General features: G+C 43.9%; 1 long non-coding RNA gene across 1 annotated transcript; it reads left to right on the forward strand.

Annotated features, from left to right (window-relative positions):
* The first annotated feature begins 1,496 nt into the window (after positions 1-1,496).
* LOC110299594 lies at positions 1,497-6,420 on the forward strand. The gene is made up of 4 exons (XR_002378488.1): positions 1,497-2,007; positions 2,955-3,180; positions 4,215-4,316; positions 5,778-6,420. It is a non-coding gene; the product is annotated as an uncharacterized LOC110299594 (long non-coding RNA).
* Positions 6,421-8,028: the final 1,608 nt, after the last annotated feature.

The raw sequence follows: 8,028 nt of genomic DNA on the forward strand, positions 1-8,028 counted from the left end.
GAGGACTTCCTTTTTTTTTCTTTCTTTCTTTCTTTCTTTCTTTCTTTCTTTCTTTCTTTCTTCCTTCCTTCCTTCCTTTCTTTTCTTTTTTTGCTCTTTCTTTTTCTTTTCTTTCTTTCTTTTCTTTTCTTTTCTTTTCTTTTCTTTTTTCTTTTCTTTTTTTTTTTTTGAGACAGGGTTTCTCTGTATAGCCTTGGCTGTTCTGGAACTCACTCTGTAGACCAGGCTGGCCTTGAACTTGAGGACTTCCTTTTCTGCAGATGAAGAAACCAAGACCGCCACATCAAGAAGGCAGTCAGCGTCTGCAGTCACAAAGTTAGTTTCCTAACAGCCCCTCTCAGATTTAGTCACCATCCTTCCAAAGAAACTCGTCATGAACATCGTCCTTTTCAAGCCTTGGAGTATAAAACAACTTATATCCTCCAAGCTAAGGGATCATATAAAAGAATTAGGGTGCCTTCCCATAGTGGAATATTAGACCCTGTTAAAAATGATGCTTGCTGCAAGGTATTTTCAGTAATGAGGAGTTTTATGATAAAGATTAAAAAAAAAAACCATTATTTTCTGTGAGTACAGTGTCACTGTCTTCAGATACACCAAAAGAAGGTGTCAGATCCACTACAGATGGTTGAGAGCCACCATGTGGTTGCTGGAAATTGAACTCAGGACCTCCAGAAGAACAGTTAGTGCTCTTAACCGCTGAGCCATCTCTCCAGTCCCCAATAAAAGATTTTTTATTGTTATTTTAAAAAGGTGCACATTGCTGAGCGTGGTGGCGCATGCCTTTAATCCCAGCACTCGGGAGGCAGAGGCAGGTGGATTTCTGAGTTCAAGGCCAGCCTGGTCTACAAAGTGAGTNCCAGGACAGCCAGGGCTACACAGAGAAACCCTGTCTCGAAAAACCAAAAAAAAAAAAAAAAGTGCACATTAATCATGGTAGGAAAGAATAACAAGGGACAGGTGACAGCTCAGTGAGTGAGCACTGTCTCACAAGCTTTATGACAGCTTGACTTCAATCCCCAGAATCCATGTAAAGGTAGAACCAGCATCACAAAGCCGTCCTCCGACCTCCACACTAATGTGATGGCATGTATGTACCTACACAGACATAATAACAAAAGAATAAAATCTAATAATGAAATAAACCAGGCATGGTGACACAGGCCTAACAATGTTTAAATATCTTTTTTTTTTTTTTTTTTTTGAGTCGGGTTTTTCTGCATAGCCCTGGCTGCCCTGGAACTCGCTCTGTAGATCAGGCTGGACTTGAACTCAGAGATCTGCCCGTCTCTAAATTAAATGTAAAAGGAAAAGCGATTGTACTTGCTTCCTGCTTTTCTGCGTCTGTTAGTATGTCACCCTCCATGGGAAAGATATTGCAAATGGTTGAAGTAAACACTCTGGGATTGAGGGGTTGTCCTGGGTCACCTAGGTGTGCTTGGGGTCACTATGACCTCCTCACAAGGGGAGGAGGGAGGGAGAACAGTCAGAGGAGCAGATGTGTGGATGGAAGCAGTCAAGAGAAGAGCGGAATGTGGGCTTAGAAGATGGAGAAGGCTCTGTACCCAGTTGGCATATGTATGGCCTCTTGAAGTTGGAAAAGCCAAGGAAATGAATTCTCCTCTAAAGCCTCCAAAGTAAAAATGCAGCCCTGTGAGTACCTTGGTTACCAAGGAGACCATTTCAAACCGAGCTGTGTTGTCTCAGCAGTTAGAGGAAACTCTGACCAAAACTTGACTCAGTTTCTGAGTCCCTTCTGACTAGCCCGGTCAGGGGCTCCCCTCTCTGTCCTTGGCCAATTCACTTGGAGCAAAAATCCTGTCCAGGTGGCAGTGGCTTGGGCAAGGGGAGCCATTTTCTCTAGCAGTGTGATGCTGGTGAGCTACCTGTGGCCAGCAAATAACCTCACACCCATGCTCATGCAAACAACTGTCACAAAACAAAAAGGACATGAAGGTACCAGCAGGACATCTTGGAAAGAAGAAAAGGGGAAGGAGACGAAAATAGGTGAGAGGGTAATGGGGGGTAAAAGTGACCCCAACACCTCTTTTTTTAAAGCCAAAATTAAATTTTATTTCACATTGATAGAAACTGTGAAAAACATGACATTTTCCCACATTACAGCACACGAAGTCAATGGAATATTTCTTATTCCAAATAAATCTTTACAGATAGAATAACTGAAGTAAATTTATGTTCTTCAGAGTAAAGCAAAATAGTAAATGATTGTTTGAAATTGTTTTAAATCCAGACATTTGGCTTCATTCTATCTAGGGCATACCAAAATGATCTTCATATCAATTAGCACCCGTTTATAAAGATGCTTTTTGGTTGGTTGAAAAACAGCAAGAAAAGCAACCGTTTAGAAATAACCATAAATCTTTCACCAGATTCCCAGGAAGATGAATCTGGAATTAAACAGGCAGCAGAGACCCCAACACCTCTTACATGTGAATGGAACTGTAGAAGAGAAAAGTCCTGCCGAGTCAGGCTAGCATAGCTTCCCAGAGTGGCGTCTTTCTGTTCTTGACATCGTATCAAATGCTCCCGTCTTTAGCAATAATGCCGGCGAGCCGATCTGTTTAGTTAGAAACTCCATATTCTAGATAGTTCCTTCTACCCACTGATCCTCTATACAAGTGATTACAAATCCATTGAGTTCATTCTTGAGTGAGTTGAGCTGGAACCCTCCTCCCCGATGACATAGATGGCCCCTATGCTCACTGAACTGAACAAAGTTCCACTAAGTAAAGCCTCTTCCGTCCTCACCAAGGGACGTTAATATGTTGTTCTTTAAAATGAAATCCATTATTTGGCCTGCTAATGTAAACAATTGACGTTTCCTTTAATGGAAGCAGATGTCTTCCAAAGCAGTCAGGAGTCAGTAAGATAAAAAGGGAAAAGCCATTCTTTGGACCTTCTTTAATCTCACTGTTTGGTGTGTATTCTCCCAGGACTTTCTCTCATAGTAAAAATATACAACACAACCTCTGTTCTTTCGTTTTGCTTGGCTTCGATTCGGAGCACACGCCCAGGCTCAACGGGTGAGATCGTAGATAGGTAACAAATGCCTACGAAATGAACTAGAAGGAAATCCAGCCAATGCCTTTCCGTCTCGGGATAGTGTTTATGTTTATAAACATCTTCAAGGTATATAGGGTTGTCCCTGCCATCACTCAGGTAACTTGCCAGGTTGTGGGGACTTTTCATCAGTTGAAAGGAGGAGCAGGGTAAAAAAAAAGGGGGGGGCGTTTGACTTCTTAATTTAATACAAGAACCCACACGTAATGCTGGGCTCTCACCTAAGGGTGCCTCTGGGGCTGCAAATATGGGGAAAGCATGCTGCAGTACAACCGGCTGCCCTGGGTCCCTTGCACACACCCTCCTTAGGGACATCCCTGTTTGATTCTTTTTTGCCCTCATCACCCTGAGAGAGTGACTCAGTGTCCTCCATCCAGAGAGGCATGTGGGGGAGGGGCAGAATATGGCACAGCACAGTACAAAAAAAAAAAAAAAGGCATGAAAATGGAAAATTTCTGTTAGTCTGTCAATAAGGGCCTTTTTCATTCTGCCCATCTGGCTGGGTAGGGATGGGAGCTCACAAACTTAACTGAATTCTCCTTAATGCCCTTAAAGAAATCTGGATAAAATCATTCAGAGCAAAGGGTAAATAAAATGCTGAATAGCCGTTAATCTGAACTCTGAGACCCTAAATTCTTCAAAATCTATCTCTCTCTCTCTCTCTCTCTCTCTCTCTCTCTCTCTCTCTCTCTTTCTCTCTCTCTCTGGTGTGTGTGTGTGTGTGTGTGTGAAGGGCATTAACATTGGGTGTTGTTCTTCAATTACTCTTCAGCTCATAATTTGAGAGTCTCTCACTGAATTTGGAGCTCACCAATTTAGTAGGTTTGCTGGCTAGCAAGCTGCAGGATCCTCCTAGCCCTGCCTCTTCAGGACTTGGCTTATAAGTGAGCCACTACCCCCTGGATTTTATCTATCTATCTATCTATCTATCTATCTATCTATCTATCTATCTATCTATCCTCTATCTATCTATCCAGTATGTTTGTGTGTGTGTGTGTGTGTGTGTGAAGTATACACCTGTTAACGTGGATATATGCACATGTATATGAAGGTGTAGGTACTTAAGGATGCACGTGGAAGTAAGAGGTCAAGGTTGAGTGTCTTTACTGAGTTGTTCTCCATTGTTATTTTAGGGGGCCTCTCCTGAACCCGACATTCATCTCTTGGGCCAGGCTGGCTGATCAATGAACTCCAGGAATCTGCCTGCCTCCACTCCCCCAGTGCTGCGGTTACAGGTATGTGCCATCATTCCTGACTTTTATGTGGGTTCTAGGAATCTCAGATTTTCACGTTTGTATAGCAAGCCCTTTGCTGGTTAAGCTAGCTCTCCAGCACTAAACCCAAAACTTTTTGAGTATCATACAACTTTATATTTTGGGTGAGCAACTTTACCAAAAACACAATACAGAATCACCCCCTGGGTTGTGTGCATACATAGGAGATGGAAGTGAGTTTCCTGTTTTGACTTAGGTCCCATTTCCCAAGATATTTCATTATGCATATGAGAATATTCCCAAATCTAACAAAATCTGAAGTATCTCTAGCCTTAAACATTGTAAATACAGGATTCTGGACTTGTCAATGCTTTCTCAAAGGGACTTGCATTTTAACCGGGTCAGGATGAAGACACCTAACAGATGAACCCTCAATCTGGGGTTTCAGGTGAGGAAACATGAAGGAAGATTTGCAGTCTTTTCCCCGAAGTGGCTTCCAGTGTGCTTGGCTGGGCAGGGCATTTGCAGCCAAATAGGCTGAACTCTACAGGAACAATGCCCACTGAGCCTTGCAAAGGCACCAGCTTTACCCTGCCAGTTAGTTGCTCTTTGAAGCATGTCTTAGTCCTGCTCAGGATTATCGTCAGCCTCCCACTCATCAAATCCATCATGGCATCCAGCCAGCGTTCTCTGCAGAAGCCAGTTCACATCTACCCTCTTGCTTAAAGTTGCCTATCCCGTTACAATGGGGCAACCCATAGCCTATGCCCCCCACTTTAATCCTGCATCACCTCTGTTCCACTCAAAGGCTCACTGTAGGTATCTTCTTCTTTTTTTAAAATTTAATTTAATTTAATTTAATTTTTTGTTTTGTTTTTTCGAGACAGGGTTTCTCTGTGTAGCCCTGGCTGTCATGGAGTTCACTTTGTAGACCAGGCTGGCCTCTAAACTCAGACATCTGCCTGCCTCTGCCTCCCAAGTGCTGGGATTAAAGGCGTGCGCCACCACTGCTGATAAGGTACCCTCTTATCAGCAACAAGCCAGCCACAGCCTGTGGCTAGAACTCAGCAGGCTTGTGAACTCTGCCAAAAAGTTTTCATCACTATTTAGTAGCCTCTATGGAAAGTTTAGTAGTTCCCTTCATTCTGGATGTAGGAAAAAAGAGGGGGCAGGGGAGGGAAGGAATGAATGGAAAAAAAAATCAATCAATCAATCAATCAATCAATCAAATCACAGTCATTTTAGCGGCACTTGTGACCTTGGCACGATCCTTGCTTGTCACATTGCAGATGGTGGAGCTGTGGAGTAAGGTTGTTCTCCTGCAAGGCCAGCTGCTCTAGTTGTTTTTTGTTTTCAGTGTAGGACAACCTTTAGGCTGCCATCAGACTACCTTTTACCTCTCCTGATAGACACTAGCCGCTGCACCCCCAAGATGAATACATTAACACACGCTACAGACCTCACTCTGTGGCTTTGCTTTAGGAAGTGTGCTGTGTGCATGCTTTGGGATCGACACAACTGACTGGAACACCATCGCATGAAAGGCTACACAGTAGGGATGATCTCTTCGGCCCAGGGGACCTGTCCTCTGGGCTGCTCCCAGAGCCATGGTAACACAAGATTCCAGGGAGCCACCCTCAAATCTAGAAACTCAATCCAATGACACACACCTGCAGTGATGACCAGTCCCTTCACGGAGTAAGCAGAGGGCACATAGACAGCTTTGGGTGGAAGATGAAACCATCACAACCGCATAGACAACGGTGTCAACACTGGAACCAATGCCGGGCCAAGCCGGGACCTGGCCTAATTCTCCAGCCAAGTGGAAGCATTGTGCAAATCTGCAACTGCCTCTGCATCATGACTGTCTAAACCTAATTGTAATATCATCTTCTCCAGTCAGGTCTTTTGCACACAGGGCTCACCGTCAGGGTCCCCTACAGCTTTAGTAGCCCAACTTCCTTCAGCCCTTTTGGTTGGCAACAGTTTCTCCATATCTGTCTGAGGGATGGAGACCTGTTGGAGAATATTCACTGTGAGGTATCTGTCTGGCATTTCTTCATGACTTGGCTCAGGTGTCCTGGGTGAAAACAACACAAAAATAAAAGTCAGACTCGTCCCTTTCCACCCTACTGGGTCACTCAGTGTCCATTGTCCAATCCCCAGAGCTAGTGACTGTGACTTAAATCGGTCGATTATCAGGGTAGCACTGGGCTAGACTTCTCCACTACAATGTTACCTTTTTAATGAATACAACTTTTAGGAGGCATTTCTCAAACAAACAAACAAACAAACAAACAAACAAACTGTAGGAGGCTGGAGAGATGGCTCAGTGGTTAAGACAACTGACTGCAATTCCAGAGGTCCTGAGTTCAATTCCCAGCAACCACATCTTGGCTCACAACCATCTATAATGGGATCTGATGCCCTCTTCTGGTGTGCCTGAAGACAGCTACAGTGTACTCATATAAATAAAACAAATAAATCTGTAAGGAAAGGAAGGAAAGAAGGAAGGAAGGAAGGAAGGAAGGAAGGAAGGAAGGAAGGAAAAGAAAGAAAGAAAGAAAGAAAGAAAGAAAGAAAGAAAGAAAGAAAGAAAGAAAGAAAACTGTAATTTCCTTGGTCCTCAACAAACACTGCACTTATGAACTTATTTATTTATTTATTTGGTTTTTATTCGAGACAGGGTTTCTCTGTGTAGCCCTGGCTGTCCTGGAACTCTGTAGACCAGGCTGGCCTCGAACTCAGAAATCTGCCTGCCTCTGTCTCCCAAGTGCAGGGATTAAGGGCGTGCGCCACCACTGCCCGGCATGAACTCATTTATTGAGTGAGTTATGGCGGAGTACTATGGGGTTGAGGATAGAGGCACAGACATGTTATCCCAACCCTTGAGAGGTTGTGGTTTGAAGATAGAGGACCAAGGTCAGCCTGTACTACATATAGAGATTTTTGTCTCAACAAGCAATCGTTATCATCAGTTTTTTTTTTAAGTTAAATTGCTGTGTGCTTGTTTATATGATGTGTCCGTGTGTGTGCCTGTGAGTGCGTGCTCACGCCACGGTGCACGTGTGGCGGTCAGAGGATAACGGTCTGACTCAGCCCTTTCATTCTTCTGTGGGTTCCAGGAGGGAGCCCAGGTCATCAGGCAAGTACATTTCCCCACCGAGCCGCATTGTTAACCCTCATGAATTAAAAAAAAAAAAAAAATTCCAGACAGTGTTTCTCTGAGTAGATCAGTTTAGCCTCATCTGCTTGTCTCTGCCTCCTGAGTGCCAGGATTAGAGGTATGTGCCACCACTGCCCGGCAATTACTTTTATGTTCAAATTGTCTGTTATTTTGCTGGAGAGACCTCCTTCCAACTGGGTTCTGAGGATTTTTTTATTTGTTTGTTTGTTTGCTTGGAGATAAAGTTCACAGGTAGCTCAGGTTGGCTTGAACACCCAGCTTCTGGGGATTAAAGGCGTATGTCACTATCCCCAGCAATAATTTAGTTAGAAAGGATGCTCCAGGCTCTTGATATATTTTTCCTGCCCCAGCTCTGCGGCCAACGACCACTTCAGGATGTCCTTATTCCTTTCTGTAGAGAACAGTTTTTAGAAGTCATGATATCGGTGTGAAGTGAGTTCGGCCTCCCTCGTCCCGCCCCCATTACTGCACTTGTCTATATAGGAAGCTCTGAATGGAGTCTAAAGTGTCCATCTCAAGCTAACACCACAGCACTTGTCCTAGAGT

This window comes from Mus caroli, chromosome 8 (genome assembly GCF_900094665.2).
Source record: "Mus caroli chromosome 8, CAROLI_EIJ_v1.1, whole genome shotgun sequence".
Taxonomy (NCBI): Eukaryota; Metazoa; Chordata; class Mammalia; order Rodentia; family Muridae; genus Mus; species Mus caroli.